Source organism: Carlito syrichta, unplaced genomic scaffold (genome assembly GCF_000164805.1).
Source record: "Carlito syrichta isolate Samal-C Ts95f unplaced genomic scaffold, Tarsius_syrichta-2.0.1 Scaffold301924, whole genome shotgun sequence".
NCBI classification, from domain to species: Eukaryota; Metazoa; Chordata; class Mammalia; order Primates; family Tarsiidae; genus Carlito; species Carlito syrichta.
The window spans coordinates 554,588-578,402 of NW_007246020.1; the positions used below are offsets into that span (position 1 = coordinate 554,588).

At 38.3% G+C, this 23,815-nt stretch overlaps 1 pseudogene; it reads right to left on the reverse strand.

The window, feature by feature from the left end:
• LOC103257981 overlaps positions 1-20,724 on the reverse strand; it is a 444,400-nt pseudogene extending 423,676 nt beyond the window's left edge.
• Between the last annotated feature and the right edge of the window lie 3,091 nt (positions 20,725-23,815).

Here is a 23,815-nt window from a genome sequence, read left to right on the forward strand (position 1 = left end):
CCTGCCCCAATAAACAAACAAAAAAAACATGATGCTACTGTAAGTAAGGCTTTTATGGATTAATACATTTTAAAAATATATGCCCACATCAGCACAGAAAAATAGCTGAAGGGACAATATCAGAAAGTCAACTGTTAATTTCTGAGGGTAGATTCGGGGTGGTCTGGCCATGTTTCTGGGAGGTTTTTTTGAGGGTTTTTTGAGTTGGAGTCTGACTCTGTTGTCCAGGCTGGAGTGCAGTGGCAAACTCAGGGCCACTGCAGCCTCGGCCTGTTGGGCTGAGGTGATCCTTCGGCCTCACCCTTCCAAGTAGTTGGAACCACAGGTACACGCTACCACACTGAGTTAATATTTTGATTTATTGCAGAGACGAGGTCTCACCATGTTGCTGAGGCAATCCTCTAGCCTCCGCCTCCCAAAGTGCTGGGATTACAGGCATGAGCCACCGCGCCTAGCTATGTTTCTGTTTCTATGCACATCCTGCACTGTGTGAATCAGCAGATGGGACAATGTCTACCTTCTCCTGGGCTTCATGGTTCCACCTGGCAAGAGCTTCCCCTCAAGGGACACTGTGGCTTCCTGCCTAACCTCACTTGCTCCTTAGATAGGAATGACTCACCTGATTGATGAGTCTAAGATGAGGAGCTGCCTCAACCCTTCCTTCTGTGGTTCTGGAATCTGCTTACACACAGGGAGTACACATGTGGCACCTCTCTTCTGCATCACAAGTTTTTCAAGGGTAGATTTCATGGATTTGTTTGGCAATACCAGTGACTATTACCAAGCTGGACAGTCCAAGTCAGGAACAGAGTATTATTAGCAGCCCACTTAAGTACCAGACTCAATGGTATCTGTTAATGGATTCTTCATTCATCCATTCACTGAGCTGGCCCTGAACATGCACTCCATGCCAGGCATTGCTCTAGTTCTCAGGTCCACCAATGAACACAGCAGACAAAGATCCCTGTCCACACAGAACTTATAGTCCAGCAGGAGCAGCCAGACAATACACAGTAGAGAGACATATATCATACAGTATATTAGATGATGATAAAGGCTAATCTCAAAACACTTATACCTCACTAACCTCATTTACGAAATAAAAAAATACATGATCACCACATAGCAGGTTCTCTGAATTGCTTGAGGAATAGATTGTTAAAAATTACTGGAAATTGCTTAAATATAAAAATCTGATTAATAATAATTAAAGCATTTAACAAAAATAGTTGTTAAATAAAACAGAGTTAAGGAGTCTAAATTTTGCTCAACCGTACAAAAATAAAATAAAATTTTAACATGCACATTAACAACTATCTTCTGATACCAGGAATGGGGTTCTGTTGCTACCCAGCTGAAAGATGTGTCAGGAAAAACGGGAAATGACTATACTCAGATCTGAATTTCATAGATTCCACTTAATTTCAAGCTATTTTAATGCACTCTTTCTCAGAAATAGGAAGCAGATGGCATTTTCCCATTCTTTACTTTCTCAACTTTTAAAAAAGTAAATATGTGTAAGTGCTTTCCCCCTTCTCTTTCTGAAAGGTACCACTTTGCAGCACCTTCTAAGTAAGAACCCCACCATCCTGCTGGAAGCCTCCCTCCGAGCCAGCTTCTCTGAACAGCCCCCTCGCCCCACATAGACCACTAGCAGTGTGGGAGCCCAAGGCCTCCTCCTAAACCTTCTGACTTCCCTTTTTCCCCACGTGCTATACCCAGTGATCTCCCTTAGAGGGAACCCTTCAGGGTCCAAGCTATACACGGACTGACCATTTTGCTTTTCTCAGAAGGCATGACCTGGATATGGCATGACCTGTTCCAGTCCCTCTGAGCTGCTTTTCCTGCTTATAGGTTACAGGTATCTATCTTCTCTAGCCTAGGTCAAGTGACTTTTCTGCTTCCTTGTTTCTTGCACATGGGAGCCTTTTTCCCCCATAAAATCCTTTGAAATCACAATGAAATAAACTCAGGGCTAAATGAAGCTGGCCCCAGAACTCGACTCAGTTCTACCACATGGACGAGTGGCATGCATACACACACGTGTGCACAAGCATCCACCCATACATATCCAAATCCCCAGAGCTGAAGGGTCTCACAGTTTCCTCCTTTTTCCCCAAATATAAATTCTAGATTCTTCCAACCTTACATTTGTTTCAACTCTACACCCTTCACCAGCCCAGTAAACACGCAACCACAGAAGCTTGTCAGAAAATCTCAGGAAAGCCACATATCCTCCCCGTGATATTCCTCCTTACAGAGAAAACACATGCCCAAATATGTATCTATATTTCATCACATTCACCCCAGCCCATCTGTGGTTTCTCATCCACCTAGAAAGAATTTCTGGCCAGGCATTGTGGCTCAAGCCTGTAATCCCAGCACACTGGCAGGACGAGGTGAGAGGACTGTCTGAGATCAGGGGTTCGAGACCCAGTCTGGGCAACTTGGGGAGACCTCATCTTCACAATAAATCAAAAAATAAGCCGGGCATGGTAGCATGTGCCTATAGTTCCAGCTACTCAGAAGGTTGAAGCGAAAGGATCGCCTGAGCCCAGCAGGTCAAGGCTGTGGTGGCCGTGAGCATGCCACTGGACACCAGCCTAGGCGACAGAGTGAGACTCTGACTCAAAAAAAATAATAATAATTTCTTTTTGTTTTGTTTTTTCATTTGATTGCCTGGCGTTCTAAAAGCATTAAAACTGGAAAACATAGGAGTTTTTTTAGGAATGTCTTTTAAAATCTTCAACAGAATTTCATAATTACCAAGATAACCATAATTACCAAGAATTTATCATCAGAAACGTTTGGTAAGTCGTATTTTAAAAGACCAGAAGGTGGGTAGGCAGGTAGGTAGGTAAGTAGGTAGACAGGCAGGTAGATTATGACATTCTGTTTTAAGATTCTGCTGTTTTTAACTGCTTGGGCCAAATGGAGATGGAGAAGAAAGGCAGGGAGGGGACTATTGCTCTTGCCACCTCTTTTAAAAAGCTAATGAGAATACACTTCTAGGAGGCTGCCATTCTTCATCTAAGTGGGCTTCGCCTGGGTGCTTGTAAAATATACACATTCTCACACCTCATCAGAACCTACTGGAGGAGAAATTCTGGGGGTGGAGCCCAGCAACCTGTGTTTGAACAAGCCCTTCAGGTGACTCCAGCCTAAATTCCACTAAGCCAAAGAATGTCAACCTCTCCGTATATACTTCCAGTAGGGCTCGACCTCTCCTTTCTTTTTTGATTTTTTTTTTTTTTTTTTTGAGTCAGAGTCTCACTCTGTTGCCCAGGCTGGAGTGCAGTGATACAATCATGGCTACTGTAGCCTCGATCTGCTGGGCTCATGCGATCCCTTCACCTCAGCCTTCCAAGTAGCTGGAACTACAGGCACCTGCCACCACGCCTGGCTAATTTTTTTATTTACTATAGATACAAGGACTCCCCATGTTGCCCAGATTGGTCTCGAATTCCTGGGCTGCCTCGTTCTCTCACCTCAGCCTCCCAAAGTGCTGGAAATGCAGGCATGAGCCACCACATCTGGCCTCAACCTCTCCTTTATGGAAGTCAAAGTATCCCTCCATTTCTGAAAAGAGTAGGCTATTTTTATCTTCACATAACCCATCAATACATTGTCTCCACAGTGTACAGTCTTAACTGCAACTGAAAACTCCACTCAAGAACTTTTTGTGCAACTTAGAAAACGTGGACCCTCATTTGCACCTTAACATTTTTTTAAAGCAATTCTAGGGCTGGACACGGTGGCTCATGCTTGTAATCCCAGTACTTCGGGAGGCCAAGGCAGGAGAATCACTTGAGCCCAGGAGCTCAAAACCAGCCTACACAACATAGCGAGACCTTGACTACAAAAAAAAATAAAAATAAAATATTAGCCAAGTTTGGTGGTGCATGCCTGTAATCCCAGTTACCCGGGAGGCTGACCCAGAAGGTCAAGGCTGTGGTGAGCTACAATCATGCACTGCACTCTAGCCTGGGCAACTGAAAGAGACTCCAACTCAAAAAAAAAAAAAAAAAAAAAAAGCAATTTTGGGCAAAAGCATAATAAGGCACAACCTAGACAAAAGTCCAAGTCCAGCACAGGTACAGAACCTTGAGCCCTCCTGAAAAGATGCTGCCCAGCCCTGAGTGTGCTGACCCCATCAAGTTCAGTAGGCTGTTGGGATGACGAAAATGCTATGGAATTAGTAGTAGTGATGGCTGCACAACTTTGTAGAGATACTAAAAACCACTAAATTGTACAATCTAAAAGTAAAAGAATGATTAACAGTAAAAAAATTAAATAAACTCCAAAGCTGGACCCAAGCCTACCTGAAAGTCCCACACTCCCAAAACACTCCAAAAGCAACAATAACCTTTAAAGATAAATCAAAGGCTACTAAACACTATGAACTAAGACCCAAAAGAGGCCAAGCAGGTAAGTGCCTTCACTTAACAATCAGCTGATCAGTGGCAGAGCCAAGACTAGAAACTACTTCTGACACCAGCTCTATATTGTTTCCCAGATAGCAGTGCTTCTCCATTTAGGTTTTATGGAATTATTTCCAGGGGTCCATGGGTTCATAAGAAATTTTTAATTTCACATCTTAATTTATTTTATAATCCAAAAAGTAACTCCTATAACAAATATATTCTAATACACAAATTCATTGCTCAAGTTTATGGCTGTGATTACATTTGCCTTAGTATTCAGTAGTGTCCTGTAAACTGTTTTGGGGCTAATGAGAAAAACCAGAAGTGAATTTAGGACTAAATATGTATTTGTATCAAGGCCTAGAAATAGACTTATAGAAATGCTTGCTAAGCAAAAACCAATTTCTCAGTTTGGAATAATTGCAGGACACAAGATAGTACCGTGTGCCAAATGTATCCACTGCATTTATTAATTCTGTTAAAATAAACTTTGCTTTGTGGTTTCCTTTTATTTATATATTCATTTTACCTTTGCATAAGAATTCCAATAATTAAGAACTTTATAATGAGTTTTTTGTGTTTTTACATATTTCATTCATTCAACAAATGTTTAACATTAATTGTGGCCAAGTATCCGACTAAGTGCTACATCTTGAAGTAACATCATAAAAATAGTAAAAATAGTTTAGGTTGAAACTGAGGTAGGCCCACAGGAAGGCAGCACTTTGCTATAAAATTTTCTATAACATCTTACATTTTATAAACATTGCTCTACTCTGCAGGTGCAATTTATTTCTCTTAATATTCCTAAGAGCCAAACCTGCCTGTCTTAAGCGCTCTTCACCTATCTTCCCTCACTGATATGAAAGGACATTCGCCTCAGCATTTTAATACTAAAGCGGAACATGTGCTGCACTGTGCACCTGACACAGGCTGTCTGATCAATAGACCTGTGCTTACCTGGATTTCAGCATTCATTTATACCACTTCATACTACTATGTTGAACAGAGGAATTCTATTAACCCAACTGCTAACAAAATTATCACATTTAATTTGAAACTTGGTACCACATACTGTGTTCAAAAATCAAATGGTGTCACTCTTAAACTTGGCTCTCTCTGTGCTGTTGTTTATACCTGCCTTTTCATATTTGCAATTTTACCAGAAAAGTCCTGCCTGAACTCAGAGAATAATCTGGGACTGTTCAAAGTACTACCACTGCCAAAAGCTAAATAAACAAAGCAAAGTTCCACCTCAAAGTTAGCTAATTTTCCAAGTCATCAAATCTAAAATATTTCACTTGTCTCTAGGATTACAGAACTGGTGCTTTCCAGTTTAGCTTACATTTTAAAAGTTTGAAGAATCCTAATTGATTCCAAAAAAAATGTGGGTCTATATTTCAAAGAGATAACATACAATGAGGGAGCCAAAAAAACCCATAATTATCTTTTGGCATACAGGCCCCTTGTAGAACTGACTTCTCCCGCTAGGTAAGTAGTCTAGGAACCCATCGGCATCCGTGTACCAACTTAGCATTGTTCTGAGACTTCAGTGAAATTTTTTTTTTGGAGATTCTTTCAATGCATTTGCCCACAAGCTGAGATGAGAGTTCAACAGTTGTAGACCAAAAACACCATGACCCTCACGCCACACTCTTCCTATTCACCCAATCCCACCCCAAGCTTTTTTTTTTTTTTTGCTTTTCCGGATAAAAAAAGCTCTCCAAGGGAAATGTTTTGCTGATCTGAAAGAGGTAAAACAAAAACAGCAGAAGCACTAAAAGGGATCAAAATGGACGAGATCAAAAGCTGTTTTGAGCAGTGGAAAAAGCATATCGATAGGTATATTGCATCAGACTACTTTGAAAGTGACTGAAGTTTAAACATGTAAGAATACATGATTTTTTATAAATAAAATCTGGAGTGTTTTGAGGTCCCCTTCATATGCTACTAAAGGATCACCACTAAATGATTATTTTCTAAGGTTAGATTACAAAAAGCCTAAAATCTAAGTGGAAAAAAAAAGGAACACATATTTTTTTAATTCCTGGTACAGACAGTCAACCGAAAAAAGGTTCTATGAACTTACACTTCCACAAGCAATTTTTCACTATGTCTCCCTCAGAATTACCATTTTAAAAAAAGATATCAAACCTTTCTGTGAAAAAATGCTGTTTCCAGTTTTCCCTTACTTTTGTTTCTACACATTAAAGTTATGTTTACAAAGTCCAAAAAAATTCCTTTCCCATTCTTTTCCCTGCTTCTAGGCTTAAAAATTACATAAAACGCAATATTTTTCTTTTTGAGTTGGAGTCTCACTCCATCGCCCAGACTGGAGTGCAGTGGCCGCTCCCGGTCACCGCAGCCTCAACTCACTGGGCTCTGGCAATCCTTCCACCTCAGCCTTCCAAGTAGCCAGAATTACAGGCACGCGCTACCACGCCCGGCTGATTTTTTTAAATTTATTGTAGACATGAGCTCTTGCCAAGTTGCCTGGGCAACAGAGTGAAACTCTGACCAAAAAAAAAAAAAATTTAAATGGCTTGTTATGGCCAAGTTTGGTAGCTCAGCCTATAACCCCAGCACTTTGGGAGGCTGAGGCAAGTGGATTGCCTGAGCCTGCAGATTCGAGACCAGCCCAGGTAACTTTGCGAGATCTCATCTCTACAATAAAAAAAATTAGCCGGGCACAGTAGTGCGCACCTATAGTTCCGGCTACTTGGAAGGCTGAGGCGGAAGGATTGCCGGAGCCCAGCAGGTTGAGGTTGCAGTGGCCGGGAGCGAGCCACTGCACTTCAGTCTGGGCAACAGAGTGAGACTCCAAAACACACACACACACACACACACACACACACACACACACACACACACACACACACACACACACACAACATTTCAGTTATTTTGTTTTTGTTTTAATAACAAGTCTTTTTTTTTTTTTTTTGAGCTGGAGTCTCACTCTGTCGCCCAGGCTGGAGTGCAGTGGCACACTCATGGACACCACAGGCTCGACCTGCTGGGCTCAGGCAATCCTTCTGCCTCAGCCTTCCAAGTAGCCAGAACTACAGGCGCACACTACCACACCCAGCTGATTTTTGATTTACTGTAGAGACAAGGTCTCGTCAAGTTGCCCATGCTGGTCTAGAACCCTTGGGCTCAGGCAATCCACTCATCTCAGTCTCCCAAAGTGCTGGGATTACCACCGAGCCCAGGCAATGAAATAATTTTAATAATTTCTATAGTCTTGAAGTCCATTTTTCTTACCTAAATACAAAAAGTTGAAAAAAAAAAGTATTCAGGACTTAAAAGGGTTAGTATCCTATAAGAAGCATTATAGGCCATGCTTTGCTAAGTCATAGTTTGGCCATTTGGCTCCTTGGGCCAAGGTCGACATGTTTCCTAGCACTGGCTCCCTCCCCTACCTTGGGGAAGTAAATCAATCTCTCTCTCTCTCTGTCTCTCTCTCTCTAATATACCTTTAAAATAAACTATATTGTCCAATCTAAAAAGAAAATTATGATTATACTCAGGGTCATCTTCCCCCCTCCTTCTAACCCCCCAACAGGGCTCTTAGGTGCGGCTTAAAATATCAATCTATACTGCTTTCTACATAGATATTTTTGCCATTAAAAAATGCATTTAATGTGAAATTCTAAAGCTACCACCAACTAAAAATATTTCATGAAACTTTCTTTAAAAATCAGTACAAACTAGATTTTATATTTTGTTTGCTTACTCTAGAGAAACTTTATATTATAGGAAAACAAAAAAGGAACATTAATAGTTCAAAAATAGTAGCACACAAAAGTGATTTGAACATATTTAGGGAAAACATTTTCATTATAAAAGGTTCACAGTACTGCATTAGTTTGGCTTTGGAAGAAAGCCAAGTAAAATCTAGATCCAGAAACTGGGGAATGCAGTAGTTATATTTTAAGTCAAACAGCTAATTAATGACTAAACAAAAGAAATTTCAGTCTGGACAATATATATGGAGTACTAATAGGCCTAATTATGAAGTAGGCATTTGTGCAATCAGAAAGTCGCATTTGCATAATTATTTCTGGCTCTGGGCCTTAAGAATATTAACTTAAAATGCAGAAACCTTATAATAGTTCACCTGATGAAGATGTGAATACCAAACTGATTATGAAATAAGAGCTGGTTCTTTAACATGTGTGCTCTGTGTTTAATACATTCTTTCTCCCCTGCCCTGGATACAAAAATCAAGCCTAACCCTCAAGTTACACACAGGTACAAAATTTCTACTTTTAATGTATTTTCTTCATTATCCATATCCCACATATTCATTACATATCCACATCCATAGCCCACATATTTGATTCATTAAGAATCAAAACTAGCCGGGCTCGGTGGCTCAGCCTGTAATCCCGCACCTTTGGGAGGCTGAGGTGAGTGGATTGCCTGAGCCTGTGGGTTCGAGACCCACCTGGGAAACTTGGCGAGACCTCATCTCTACAATAAATCAAAAATTAGCTGGGTGTGGTTGCGCGTGCCTGTAGTTCCAGCAACTTGGAAGGCTGAAGCGGAAGGATCGCCGGAGCCCAGCAGGTCGAGGCTGCGGTAGCCAGGAGCGGCCACTGCACTCCAGTCTAGGCGACAGAGTGAGACTCCAACTCAAAAAAAAAAAAAGAATCAAAACTACTTTCCTAAGAAATGAGTGTTAGCCACTTTCTTTAAAATCATCATGCAAAAATACACTGTTTATTACAACACTTAAAAACGCAAATGAATAAAAAAGCCAAGCAATTCTATAAAACAAAAGGATTCGAAGTCACTAAAAAGCTGCAAGGTCTGGGAAAATCTAATTTGAAATTGTTCTGTGGGACAAAACAGCAGTGACTATGGGTCCCAAAGTCAGTCCCTATGCCTCCACTCTCCAGCTCCATGGCTCCTGGTACATTAGCCAACATTTCTATGGCTCGTTTCCTCATCCATAAGGATAATCAAATAAACTCCTTCACGGTATTAATTCAAAGATTAAATGTGATTATTCACGTAATGGATTCCACAGTGCCTAGCACATAATAGATGTTCAATAAACGCTAGCTTTTATAATTACTGTGGTCATCATCACCTTCGTTTCCTTTATCGTCTTCAGAATCTAGGGAACAGTCTGTGGTTCAGAAAGCATAATCTTACGTTAATTTGTTTTTACATACATTTAATTTATTTTGTACTTGTAAATAGTATCCAAAAAGGGCAGGAGATATTATATATCCCGATAAGTTAAAAAAGATTAAAAGTGGCTTAACAAGGCCGGAAGACCTCTTATCTTTTTATAGTCTCCCTCTTAGTGACTTTCAGCTTCACCAAACATCTGTATAGGAACCCACGACACTAATTCTATATTAACTTTTTTTATTCAAAACTACATTACAGGATGGATTTGCTGAATACACTAATGTAGTCTTTGATTAAAAGCCTAGACAATAAACAACAGAATGAAACTTCCTAAGAATTAATAAGCAACATCAAAATTTGGCTCAGAGACAGGTCCTATGAAGTGTGCTATCTTGATCAAACTACTTAATTACTTTTTACCTACACTTTCTCATCTATAAAAGAAAAGATTACCCATCTTGCAATATAAGACTTAGAAATAATCATATGAAGTACCCAGTCACTAGAAAAAAGCAAGTGCTCAATAAATGGCAGGTCCGAATGAGCACAATCTCACTCTCAACATACACACACACAGCATAAAAGTCGAGTTTCTCAAAATAACCACAAAATACTTAAACACAGATCTTAGTAAAGAAATTCCTTAAAAGTAAGAGTCACATTATACCCAGGAATTCAACTGTACACACCCAACAGAAAGAAAGAGAACATGGAAAACAGAGAAAGATGACAGTTGATATTTCATACAAGCAGCTCCAGCCATGCCTCACTTTGTGAACATATGCTATACAGAGAGTGAGACGGAAAACAAATCAAATGTGCTCTCAACTGCTCACATTCCCACACACCTCTTCCAGTGTGAACCCCTTAAATGGGATCTAAGAAATGTAGTTTTTGTACAACACGGCTTCTAAATCCAAGTGGACTACTTCATGTGGTCCTCAACCAAAACGCAATCTATTCCAACTTCAAAGGAAAATGGGTTTTTAAGGGCAATATGACTAAAAGTTACTTTATGAGCTAGTCAAGGGATTTCATGGGCAATTTTGACTAAACATGATTTTGCTTTACATAGGACCACAAAGCCCCGTGAGAGACAAGTCTACTGACCCATATGTCCTTCAGACTTTAATGTTAACATGAAGGATGGCAGGCTGAAAGACATGGGAAATGCCAACACCCGGCTAGGTCAAAGAAGTAAGTCCTGATGGTTTTATTCCTCTGCCTATTATCCAATGATCGAAGCCAGTTTAAGGGAAAACAAAAAACAAAGACAGCCTAAGTCTTCTGCTATCACACTGTATAGTCCCCTATTTTTCCAAAGCCAAAAAATAAACAGAAAAGTCAAGGTTCTCTATGCAGAAATATGGGTGAGCCTTTAAATTCAGTTATCTCTTAAGAGTCTTTATCAATGTGGAACTGACAATTAACTGAAAGAACAATGATCATAAGGGACAGGTTTCACCCTATCAGCTGAGCTACCGCCACACTTAGGAGCAACATTCCGCCTATGCTCTCAGCATTCGTGACAGCTTACGCAAAGCAATCCATATTTCCTCATCTAGACCCCCAATTTTGCATTTCACCAGTCAGAGAGAGGGATATCTTTTCCTCTCCGTGACCTGGACTACAGTAATCTATGGTCTCCAAGGGAGTATCATGTACCAGGGTCTTGGAAGAAAATATAGAACTACTTTGCATTGTTTTCTTTTCATCTCATCCTCCATAAAAATCCTTTATTGGGTATGCTTTAAAATGTATCTAAAATATTAGAAAAATGGAACATGTAAATAATTTAGAGGGTAAATAAATATGTGAAAGTTAAAGGGCTATGCCTAAGTTTCCAAAAAAGTTTTGAAGCCAATGATCAACTAAATTCCTGACACTGCGACATCCAGCTTACAAGCTATTAAGGCCACTGATTTTAATTCACTAAGCAATTTCTGGTTTCAAATACTGTAAGTTTCATATGAATATATAGTATTGAAAAAATGCATACCTATTATGGGTTTGGTTGCATTTACAAATAAACTAGAGCTAATGTGTATAATATGATATCAAATCTATGTTTCAGGGAATACTAAGAAATATAATGAGTTTTTAAATAATTCAGAACCTGCTTCTGACCTACTAAATAGTTTCCAAATTATACTATCTTGCTGATAAGAGTAAAAATCTATGATTAAGACTAATTTTCAGCATACTTACTTTGTTTCCATGTCTAAAATGTCTGAAATAGCTAATAAATAACTAGTTAAATAATAGGCCTCTAAACTAGCTAATGTTTGTCAAAGAAAAAGTATTCTGTCTGAGGGGAAAATATAATGTATGCAAATGATCAAAACAATACACACCTTCAAAGAATTTTAAAATCAGCTGAGACAAGATAGCAAAGCTATACAGTTCTAGTGAATACTTAAATCTGTAACCTGTGATAAAGAGATTTTCATCCATATAATCTCCCTCTCACAACTCAAAACAAAAGCATTCTGAATCAAAAAAAGTGATTCTTAGTGAAGAAGATTCTTAGTGAAAAAGAATCTTTAAAAAAAATAAATAGGCCAGGGTCAGTGGCTCAGCCTGTAATCCCAGCACTTTAGAAGGCCAAGGCAACTGGATTGCCTGAGCCCACAGGTTTGAGACCAACCTGGGAAACTTGGTGAGACGGAATCCTACAAAAAAATAAAAAGTTAGCTAGATGTGGTAGTGTGCGCCTGTAGTTCCAGCTACTTGGGAGGCAGAGGTGGAAGGATTGCAGGAGCCCAGGAGGTCGACGCTGGGGTGGCCGTGTGCTACTGCACTCTAGCCTGGGTGATGGAGTGAGACTTCAACTCAAAGTTAAATAAATAAATAGACAGATAGTTAAATAAATAAATGAATGAATAAATAAATAAGGTTCAATAGGCAGCACTATTTTCTTCTTGTGTCTTTTAATAACTGAGTGCTCAATAAGGGGCAGGATGCTATATTTACCTTAACTTGGAAGCAAATATTGAAAAAGTAATACAAATGAACTTAGACCACCTTGGCAAAACCAGTAATCCCAGTCATTTGAATTAAAGGACTACAACTTAATTCCCAAACTGATGGACTTATACCTACTTCTCATCACCACACTAACCAAATATTACCCTAAATTGAAATATTCAGATTTCAAAATAAAAAAGATAACAAAGCAATCCACCTCTAATATTAAAAGACTCCGAGATTAAAACTTACCAAAAAATGAAACATCATCCAAGAAGATAAACTTTTGCTCCTTCTACTTCATCAATCTACTTTCTAATTGGATGCCAAATATGTAATCTACTATACAGCCTTCATTCTTAATAAAAATTCTACCATTAAGCAAGTTTTCTTCACCAGAGAGGACTAAGCTATTTTGCTCATAAGAAACCTGCCCTTTCCAATTCCACAGAAACTTCACACTGTCCAGACACTACACACTCTGTGGAACTCTAGGGCTGCATACGGATTAATTCATGACAACATGAGAACTAATGTTTAACTAACATACATGCAGGCAGAGTTAACCACCAAATGCAAGACACCAAAATGCAAGAAAATACAAATATGGAAACTCATGCTACCTTAGCAAAGTCAGCGTGCACATTTTATATTTTTCAACACAAGCCAGGCAGATCAGAGACAGATCAAGAAACGTGTTGGTTGGTTTCTGTCAAATCCAGATTAAATAAGCTCATTTATAATTTCCTAATTCAGTATTTTAAATATAAAGCTAATATAAAGTAGTACTATGCAAAATGGCCTAACAATTTGCCCTTAAAATAATTATATCCTTAAAAAAGAAACTTATCTACCTCATTAGTGTTCCAACGGTGCCTCTCTTTTGGTAAACTTGAACATTTCGGCAGACATTCAAGCAGCTTTTTCGGTAAAAAGATTTTTACATGACTACTATTGCTGTTCCCATGATCATCTATAAAGAAGAAAACAATAAATTCAGAGAAAAAATAGAGTAAATATCCTTTTAGTACACTGGCAAGGTCAGAAACAGTAGCTCAGTTTAGTCAACGTGAGACCAAGAGCATCAGAAGGCCCTGCTATTTCTTAGTTAATAATCCTCATTTACAAATTTATCGGATAGATGGCAGCAGGAATCTAGTCAAGAGGTTCTAAAATAGGTTCAGTTTTTGCTCCATGACAAGTGAGTGAACAGGGAAAATCCCAGCAGCTGCCCATAACCAGAATGTTACTTTTAAAGATTCTTTCCCCATGTTTCCATGAAGCACACAAAAATTATAAAAAACATTTAACCTCACAAAACCCAGAAATCTTTTATTAACCAGTTGAAAAACTTTCAACATTTTTAGGTAAGAAGAATTATAAAATATGACTATTTTATTTCTAAACTAATACCACTTCAGCCCCTAGAAAACAAATGAGATTTATCCTTACAAAAGCAAATCACAAACCTTATAAATATAAGGGATTTAAGTCTGCAGTTAGGTACCCAGGTAATACAGAAGTTGGCCTGTCTAGCTGAATCCAAAAGCATCATTTTAATTAACTTGATTTACATATACATGTCTATATGATTAATATATTTCATCAAAATGTAACTCTTCTAAATGAGTTAGAGAAAAATTAACTATTTTCAGTCTAGATGGCATGTCTGACTACCTAATAAACAGTCTACCTGATACTTTCTAGAAGAGATCGTTTCCTTTATATAATATGTATTTCACTCATTTATTTATTTACATATCATTTATTATTTCACTTCTGTAACAAAGTTCCTTTGCCTGGCTCAGAATCTCTTGCACACTTTAGCACATTTTCATCAAAGTTTCAAATTACTCCAGTTTTTTTTTTAATGCTAAATAAAATCTCTCCAAAATACAAAGGGTGCAATATATAACAGGTACTAAGTAGCAGCACATTAAAACATGAAAGACTGAATTTGCTTTCAGTAAGTCACAGTTGAAACAACTTTTTCTAATAAGAGTAAGGTACAATAAAAACACTGAATTTAGAGAGAGTCAAGAATCCAAGATCTTGCCCAGTTCTGCTACTTTCTAATTGTGTGACCTTGGGTAAGTTACTTAATAATTTCAGTTTTCCCAAATCAAGGAGATTAGATTACCTCTAATTCTCCTCCAGGCACAAATCCCTATAAAATTTACTGTCATTAAATAACATAATATGCCTTACAATTAAGCTACCTTACATAGGTATATAGGCAATTGTTAATATTGTTAAAAATGAAATACAACAATATATTTTTCTAGTTATAGCTATTTACTATAATTTTGTTTAGCATAGTCTATTTTTTGAACATGTGAAAAATGTAAAGGAATAAAAAACATCTTCTAAGGTCACAAAATCCTCTCCAAACATTTTTCATCTGATTAACACATTTCTTCTCAAGGAAAAGATCTTAAAAGGAAAATAGTGGGCATAGAAATAAAATCTAAAATAATTTACTACATCATATAGAAATATTTTATAGGGATGAACTTAAGAGAGGTTTAGTGTACTAAATCTTTTCTTGGTCCATGAACTACATAACCAATTGAATTATAATACCCATCCTAGATTTCTATAAGCAGTATAAAAACTTTAAAAACTAAAAATTGCTTTTAAGAATTCCAAATTTTAATTTAATAGTAAAATTAAATTAAATTTTTAAAAATTCTTGCTATGAAACCAAAAGGAAACTGTCCAACTAAAAGAAAGTTCATAGAAAGTTCTATATTAATTACACACTATAAAACCTTTGTAATTTTATGTGCTTATCCATGCTCCCTGCACTTCATCCTCCCCAGGGAGGTACTATGGGCCATAAAACTTTAAAGCCAAGAATACCAAATCACATGAGCCTTTACCTCCCTCCTCTCTTCCCCTAAAGTGGTTTTATTCTCATTTTTTAAAATCCCCCATGATGTGTACAATTCTGAAAGCAGAGGTGAATTCTAAAGCTGTATTCAATTCAAATATACAACATGCACAGGGTTCCTTTTATGAAAATAGCACTATACTAGGTGCTCAATGGATGGGCTTTCTCTGAACTGTAATAGTCATATCTCTGAGAAAGCTCTTTGTTTAAAGTATAATACTGAACACTTGCAAACAGAATATTAAGCCCTAGCTCCTGTTTCTATGTTCGTGATTACAACCTGATGTTAACATTCTGCTTAGCCTCCTTAAGGAACTTAGCTTCCCTGCAGTATATAAAGTGTGCACACATGTGCGTTGTTTTCATGTGTGTATAATATAGGTACTCTTCTCAATTAATTGCTATAGAAAAGGCTCCAGTCTTCCACTCTGATACCAATCAGGCAGTGGTAAATGGGCCCAAAGGCTTTTAAAGGGGGAAAGAAGAAAGGCTGCACAGGTACCCTCTCAATCCAGTTTCTAAACATCACCCTTTGTAGGGAAGTGTGGCCAGGAGGTCAAAAGGAATAGGAGCATGATCAGCCAATGAGTTCCCCTTAGTTTTTAAGTTGTGCCATTTCAGAATTTTAGGTTCACCCTGCATATAAATTGGGTGTTTTTAAGAAATATAATAATGGGTAAAGTTTGCAAATGTGCATTATAAAGATGGCAATTATAATACCTGCAAAAGAATTATTAAGAACTCAAGTAGGCAAAATGTTAAAACTCATATTTTCAAATTTCAGTTTTCCAGTTTATGGGATAGAGTAACTTTACTTTTACACTGGAAAAGAACGGTTCACATGGCTGCATAAAAATGTGTTTTTAAATTAAAAGCTGTTTTTTAATGTTTTTAGAATAACCATAAATGTTAAAACAAATAATGTGCCAGCTTTTTAAATCCTAATAATAATACCCTGAGTTAAAAGTAAAACTAAGGTAAACACTGGTTTCAATTGCATCTCTGTAGTCAATTCAAATAGTTAAGCTTTGGCACTGTAAAATGGGAGTGTCAACCAAATAACAGTAAAACATCTCATTATCTTAACAAAATATATGTATATAAGATATGATTTTACAAAATAATTTTCTAATCTACTTCTCAATTAAAAAAAATAACTAGTGAAGCTCTTGAAGTTGGCAGACAATTTACATAGCTGACAGCTCTAATTCTAGAAAATGAACCATCCTTTCTAGTCAACTACAAATACTTTGCAAACGATAATTTTGGAGGCAAAGTATAATTTAACTAAAACTTTCTAAAATGTACAAAAATGCTCATTCACTTAGACAAAAAACAGAATTCCTGTTTTCATGTTTTGTTTCTAAAAATTGATATTCACACTGCCAAATCCTCTCTCTGAATCCAAGAAGTGTATTCGACCTTCTCCTTGGAACACTCTGTGACTTCTGCAAGGTAAGTTATAACTACACTAACTCTAACCTAGAAATAATATATTTATTTTATTTTAATTCACAATTAATAAAAATTAAATAATTTTGGTTCTATGAATAATGATGAACACTGTTATTCAGTCAAGTTAATTACAATTTATCTCTCAAACTCTAGACTAAACTGTTCAAAATAAGTTGGTATAGCAGCATATCAAATTGCTAAATCTTATTGGGAATACAGTTGATCAACAACTTAGAGTGATAAAATTAAAAGAAAGCTCGACAATTTTCTGTTTAGCTCTAATTATTATGTGCCTAGATTTAATTAGTAGGATAGAAACTGATTCAGGAAAACCTAAGCACATATTGTTACATTCAAATTAGCACAGTGCTCACAGCAGCAAACACTGCCATTACTAACCTAACACCTTCAAATCACATCCAAAATAAATATTAATTAAGTACCAACTATGTGCCAAACATTGATCTGATCCTGCATTATTCTTTCTCCAAAGAAAGTCTCCAAATTAAATTAAACTTAGTTGTAATTATCCAAAAGATTTTTTAAAGATTTTTTTAAGAAGAAGCTAATAGCTTTTTAAAAAAAAAAAAAAAAAGACGTGTTTTGCTATTTAACAACTCCTTTCCTTTTCTTAGAGTTGTGTGACCATCAAATCTTGCCCTTTCTTTCTATTTTTAGGTGGCCTAGATTTACTTTTCCTGCCAATCATATTACCAAATTTCTGGTCCAGATTTAGGTCGACTCATAGCCCAGGGTCAATAAATTTCTCACTATTTACCTGCATTTACATTTTCAATCTAAAAATACATGGGAGAAGACAGATAAAGTAGAGACATAGAAGCCCTGAGTCCATCACGTCAATTTGGGTTTGGGGGCATCCTCTCCTACTCTCTTCCATTCAATTCCAACTTGAGCTGCATGTGATCAAGCAAATCTATTTTCCATTATTTATTAGGGATAAACATTTGTGGGACTCTATCAGGCACTCCAAAAGGATTTTGCGTTGCATTCTCTCATTTAATCCTCACTTAAAGACTTAATTACCCCCATTTTACAGATGAGGAACCTGAGGTTCAGATTAATTTGCCCAAGATCCACAGCTCCTGAGTGGCTCAATTGGGATTCAAATACGACCTGTGGCTTTTCCCACAGTACCACACTGCTCCTGCTCTAAGTCATCTGGCACAGACACTAAAATTACAGAGCTATTGTACCTGCATCAAGCATTAGCACAATGCATTGAATTCTCCCTGTAATTAAATCTTTTGCCTTTTTAAATCCCTTACAGAAATTTTATGAGGAGAGCATTCTTTTTGCTACCCCAGAAGGATTAAGTAACTCATCTAAGATCACACAGCAGTTAAATGCAAAATCCAGGTCTTCTGAGTCCTAGGTGAATGCTGTTTCCACTGCACTCGGTGATGGAATTACGCTCACTGCCAAGCCCACCCCTTCCTGTAAGTCAAAAGCTTTTTCAAATCCTACCTTCTATAGGTGGCACGGTGTTGAGAACACAGTAGGTGCTAGTTCCGCAGAATACACTTTGGGAAACGCTCTAAGGAAACAGAAAATAAAATGTAAAACTAATCTTTGAAAAAGATATAATCTGGCTCTTCTGTGATATTCCTGCCAATGATGTAAAACCTGAATCTAATCATGAGGAAACATCAGACAAATCCAAACTGAGGAACTTTCCACAAAATGGCCTGCAAGCCTCAAGAGTGTCAAGGTCATGAACATTAAAAAGGACAGAGGACTGTTCTGTATTAAAAAGAGACATTTTGCTACAAAGGTCACTGCTGGGTCTACTGCCAAAACAGGAGCAAAATTTAAGGAATGAGGGGGTAGAAATAATTTTCTGATTTTGATTATCGTATTGCAGTTATGGAGGAGAATGTTCTTGTTTGTAGGAAACATATAAGACTTTTTGAGAATGACAGAACATCATATCGGCAACTTCTTCTCAAACGGTTTGGGGGAAAGTTCTTTGCACTGCAGGCTTAAGTCTGTTTCAAAACTTAAGATAAATATGTGTCAGAAAAGATCTATACTGGTGAACATGTGTTACTTGTGTAATTTTTAAATGAGAAGCATGTGTACTGTACATAAGAGTAAATTTTTGCTAAAAAGAACCAATGTCACATTAATTTTGTAGCTCAATCAATATCAACATCAGTAACCATTTCCCAGCAATAAGCCCAACACCCAACTCATCCAAAAACATCTGAAGAATGCCATGAGTAGTGTGACAGGTGGAGTGAGACGGGAAAATTCGGAAGACAAGGTCTCTAGCTCTCAGGCTGCTTCATTCAAATAAAATTAAGGTTTTTGTATAAAAATCTACACAATGGTAATAAAAAAAAGAAGAAAAAAATTCTTTAAGTCTTCCAGCCAATTATTCCAGTTCTAAAAATACCTTTTTGTTTGGTTGCAGTATTAAATAAAATTTTAGATTATTCATCCTATATTATAAACCACATATTTATATGCTTAGAAAACTAAGGATAGTTTACAAATGCAACACCCACCCTCAATTATATTTGAAATATAGCCAAACACAGTGGCTTGTGCCTGTAGTCCAAACTACTCAGGAGGCTGAAGCAGGAGGATCACTTGAACCTGATCACTGTAGTACCTCATCAAAAAAAGGAGAGAGAACACTTCTCTCTTCTACCTCACAGGCAAGGTGGTAGAATTAAATGGGATAATACATACCAAAGGGGTTTTAATTCAAAAGTACTATACAAATATCAAATGCTATTGTTACTATGATTAATAAGGATAATCTTTAACAATGTTAACATTTTCTAAGAACAAACAAGATTGTCTGAATTTGTTATGCCAAAAACAGTGTTGAAATCTGACTAAACCTGAGTGAATTTTCAATTTCTCTCTCCCTTATATCTGTGATCAAATGCTTTAGAAATCAGATTATTTTCAGGGTCCATATAAGTCTTTCTCTATAATGTGACTCCTAGTTACCAGCACAACCATGAACTCCTTAAATCTTCCCTATTTCTATAAAATTCTTGTTCTAGGACTGTTACTGTCCCTCTCCGAATTGATTTAATCAACTGTTAGTTAACTGAGCCATGCGCATTGATTCACACCTGTAATCCCAACAACTTGGGGGACTGAGGTGGAAGGACTGCTTGAGGCCAGGAGTTCAAGGCTGCAGTAAGCCATGATCAGTGAGCCATGAACACACCATGGCAACCCAGCCTGGGCAAGAGAGGGAGACCCAGACTCAAAAAAAAGTAGTTAATCATGGTAACATGTATGGCAATAGTCGTGTTCAAGGATTCTCCCTATAAGCTAAGGACTAAGTTCAGAATTAATGTATCCTCTCGAAAATTTGGTATTAGTTTTTACTCATGCCTATGAGCATGGAATTATAGTGCATTATGAAAAGTAGCTAATATAAAGTCAACAATTCTCTGACTTCTTGTAACATTTGCAAGAGTCGCTAGCAACAGCCTACTAATCACATGAATGCAACATCTCATTTTAATGTAGTTTCTGAATTAAAATTTGAAATTTTATAATGTTAAAAATAATGTCTTACACTCAAGACTTAACATTTTCTGGCTTCTTATTACAAAAAAAAAAAGACAGCATAAGATTACCACTTATAAGATGACTTAACAATAATCTTAGGCCAAAAGTTTTTAAAAATCACTAATGTGACACACTAATGAAAGGCTTCATAAACAAGGACCTTTTTTTTTTTTTTTTTTTGAGTCAGAGTCTCACTGTTATCCAGGCTGGGTGCAGTGGCATACTCACAGCTACCGCAGCCTGGACCTACCTGCTGAGCTCAGGCAATCCTTCTGCCTCAGCTTTCCAAGCAGCTGAAACTACAGGTGTGTGGCACCACACATGGTCAATTTTTTGATTTATTGTAGAGATGAGGTCTCACCAAGTTGCCCGGGCTGGTCTTGAACCCCTGGGCTCAGGCAATCCTCTGCCTCCCAAAGAGCTAGAATTACAGGCATGAGCCATCATGCCCGGCCATAAGCAAGGATTTTTACACCCAACTTCAAAGTATGATAATGAGTAAATTCATGGTAAAATATTACAAATAACAAATATGAAGAATAAGGCACTAAAATAACATATGTAACAGAAATATCATAGACAAAAACCGCCTGTGTTTTCTCCACAGCATATAAAATCTTAATAGTTCAATTATCTGGGAAAGAAACTCGCATAAATTGAGAGTGAAATCAAACAAGTCAGCCTACCTCCAAAAACCATAGGGTCTCAAAGCAAATAAGCCAAAGCACAAAAAAAGTACATGACAAGAAATGGCTACCTTATATTATAGACACCACTGTGCCAGACACTGGGTGAGAACTCTCCCGGGACCACTTACTATTCTGACTTCTCTCAAGTGCCTGTCTGCAACACTGAGGTAGCTCTGCAGTAGAGGAAAGTGCCCAGTCTTAAACATTTGCAGAACTGAAGTGATGGTATCCCAGACCCACCACTCACTGCTGAGAAGTCTACGCATAGCAGTTAGTCTGTCTGTCCACAAGACAACACAGCAAAATGGAACAGCACAAGAATTCAGGTCAGACGGACCTGGGATCAAGTCCTCCCTCAGCAGCAGGTCTTTATTCTGCTTTCTGGGCTGATTCTTCACTTCGACTCAGTGCCCTCGTCCTTCAGGAAACCTCTGGCCCACAGGGTTTGGCAGGCCTACTGGTTCCTTCAGAACAGTCTGTGTTTCCCCCTTGCAGAACACATTTCCTCTCTACTGTAGCTCCTCCCATTTGTCTCATAAATATTAAAGGAGCAACCAACATGTGCCAGACACTGTTCAAGAAGCTGGAACTCAGCAGTGTACAAGACAGACAAAGGTCCTGCCCTCCTGCAGGAACATTCTAGTGAGGGCAAGATAGCCAGTGAAGGAGATATTTTTTGTTGGTGGTGGTGGTGGTTTTTTTGAGTCGGAGTCTCACTCTGTCACCCAGGCTGGAGTGCAGGGGCACACTCACAGCCACCTCACCTTTGACCTGCTCGGCTCAGTCGATCCTTCCTCCTCAGCCTTCCAAGGAGGTGGAACTACGGGCATGCGTCACCATACCCAGCTAACTTTTTAATTTTTTGTAGAGATGAGGTCTTGCCATGTTGTCCAGATTAGTCTTGAACCCGTGGGCTCAGGCAATCCTCTTCCCTCAGCCTCCCAAAGTGCTGGGATTATAGGTGTGAGCCACCATGCCTGGCATAATTTTTTAACTTTTTGTAGAGGCAGAATCTCACTTTGTTGTCCAGGCAGCAGAATAGGGTTTATAGTAGGCTACCTTTTAAGTAAGAAAGGCATGAATACACTTATGTGTGTGTTTATTTACTTTTTTTTTTTTTGGTTGGAGTCTCATTCTGTCATCCAGGCTGGAAAGCAGTAGCACGCTCAAGGCCACCACAGTCTCAACCTGCTGGGCTCAGGTGATCCGTCCACCTCAGCCTCCCAAGTAGCTGGAACTACAGGCACGCGCTACCACGCCCAGCCAATTTTTTTATTTATTGTAGAGATGAGTTCTCTCCATGCTGCCCAGACTGGTCTCAAACCCATGCACACAGGCAATCCTCTCACCTCTGCCTTCCAAAGTGCTGGGATTACAGGCATGAGCCACCATACCTGGCCAGGATATTTTCAAATGGGGTAAATGTTGTAAAGCAGCGGTACCCAACATGTTTGGCATCAGGGACCAGTGGAGCCAGTTTCGTGGAAGACAATTTTTTCATAGAGGTGGGGGTGTGGGAGGATGTGCAGTCAAACTTATAAGGAATGCACAACCTAGATCCCTTACATGTGTAGTTCACAATAGGGTTCACACTCCTATGAGAATCTAATGCCGCCACTGACCTAACAGAAGGCAGAGCTCACCTGCCGCTCACTTCCTGCTGTGCGGCCCAGTTCCTAACAGGCCATGGACCAGTACCAGTCTGCGGCCTGCGGGTTGGGGAACCCTGCTGTAAAGGAAATAAAATAGAGTGGTACATTATTACAAAAAAAAAAAAAGTCGGTAGGTTTTTTATTGTTTCTGAATGTATATCCAAGGTGGAACAAAGGAAATACTTGATCAGAGTATTGAGAGACCTGGAATCTATCATTAACCAAATCAGTGGTTCTAAGCTTTAGTCATTTAAGGAGATCTAAAAACTGATGCCTAGGCTGCAATTCTGACCAATTAAGTAAAGAATGTCTGAGGATGGGACTCAAGCATTAGTATTTTTTTAAAGGTTCCCAAGTGATCCCAAGATGTATCCAACTTTGGGAACCACTAAAATAAAGTTGTATAGTTCTTGGCAACTCTCTGACTTTCCCAGTTTTCTCAAGAGTTAAATGGAAGGTCAACCTTGAGCAGGGCATCTCCAACCGCAATGTGCACATGGGTCATCTGAGGATCTGCTTTAAATGCAGGTTCCGATTCACAGGTCTGGGGGAGGAGGGGTTGCACCTAAGATTCTGCCTCTACAAGTCCCCAGGTGATGCTGAAGCTGTGATTCACAGTCACATCTTGAATATCAGGAACCAAATGATCGACTAAAAGATCAAAAAAAGTCCTTCCAGTCCTAACGGTCCTCAACTGCATAATTCCATGAATTCCTAAAAGGGACTTTTGTCTGTTAATACACACCATAATACAAAACTATATCAGAATATCCAAGCAAGATAATTAAAAGAAACGATAGCATGGTTACTCAAATATAGTGCCCAGTGTCTGTTAGAAGTACCTAAGAAGGGAGATGCAGAGCTCTCTAATACATAGTTCCTGCTTACAAAAAGGACACTATCTAATTGAGTAGACAATATTTAAAAAGAGGCCAAACATGGTGGCTCATACCTGCAATCTCAGCATTTGAAGGCCAAGGCAGAAGAATCACTTGAGCCGAGGAGTTTGAGACTGGCCTGGGCTACAAAGTG